The sequence below is a fragment of the Arachis hypogaea genome, chromosome 9 (genome assembly GCF_003086295.3).
Source record: "Arachis hypogaea cultivar Tifrunner chromosome 9, arahy.Tifrunner.gnm2.J5K5, whole genome shotgun sequence".
NCBI lineage: Eukaryota > Viridiplantae > Streptophyta > Magnoliopsida > Fabales > Fabaceae > Arachis > Arachis hypogaea.
Genome location: NC_092044.1, coordinates 89,055,207 through 89,056,303, shown reverse-complemented (window position 1 = coordinate 89,056,303; position 1,097 = coordinate 89,055,207). Strand labels below are relative to the sequence as shown.

At 41.9% G+C, this 1,097-nt stretch overlaps 1 non-coding gene across 1 annotated transcript; it reads right to left on the bottom strand.

The window, feature by feature from the left end:
• Window positions 1-408: 408 nt before the first annotated feature.
• On the bottom strand, window positions 409-516 carry LOC112713975 (small nucleolar RNA R71). The gene has a single exon (XR_003158935.1). It is a non-coding gene; the product is annotated as a small nucleolar RNA R71 (small nucleolar RNA).
• Between the last annotated feature and the right edge of the window lie 581 nt (window positions 517-1,097).

Below are 1,097 nucleotides of genomic sequence, written 5' to 3'. Positions count from 1 at the left end.
GAACACATGGCAGCCGAAAACAACAATGCCAACAATGCAAGGAAGGTGCTGGGTGACTTTACTGCACCTACTCCCGATTTCTATGGGAGAAGCATCTCTATCCCTGCCATTGGAGCAAACAACTTTGAGCTTAAGCCTCAATTAGTTTCTCTAATGCAACAGAATTGCAAGTTCCATGGACTTCCACTGGAAGATCCTCATCAGTTTTTAGCTGAGTTCTTGCAAATCTGTGACACTGTCAAGACTAATGGGGTTGACCCTGAGGTCTACAGACTTATGCTATTTCCTTTTGCTGTAAGAGACAGAGCTAGGACATGGTTGGACTCACAACCTAAAGAAAGCCTGGACTCTTGGGAAAAGCTAGTCAATGCCTTCTTGGCAAAGTTCTTCCCACCTCAAAAATTGAGTAAGCTTAGAGTGGAAGTCCAAACCTTCAGACAGAAGGAAGGAGAATCCCTCTATGAAGCTTGGGAAAGATACAAACAATTAATCAGAAAGTGTCCTTCTGATATGCTTTCTGAATGGAGCATCATAGGTATTTTCTATGATGGTCTCTCTGAACTATCCAAGATGTCTTTGGATAGCTCTGCAGGAGGATCTCTTCATCTGAAGAAGACGCCTACTGAAGCTCAAGAACTGATTGAAATGGTTGCAAATAACCAATTCATGTACACTTCTGAAAGAAATCCTGTGAACAATGGGACTAGTCAGAAGAAAGGGGTTCTTGAGATTGACACTCTGAATGCCATATTGGCACAGAACAAAATATTGACCCAACAAGTCAATATGATTTCTCAAAGTCTGTCTGGAATGCAAAATGCACCAAGCAGTACTAAGGAGGCTTCATCTGAGGAAGAAGCTTATGATCCTGAGAACCCTTCAATAGAAGAGGTGAATTACATGGGAGAACCCTATGGAAACACCTACAATCCTTCATGGAGGAATCATCCAAATCTTTCATGGAAGGATCAACAGAGACCTCAACAAGGTTTCAATAACAATAATGGTGGAAGAAACAGGTTTAGCAATAGCAAGCCTTTTCCATCATCTTCTCAGCAACAGACAGAGAGTTCTAAGCAGAATACCTCTGACTTAGC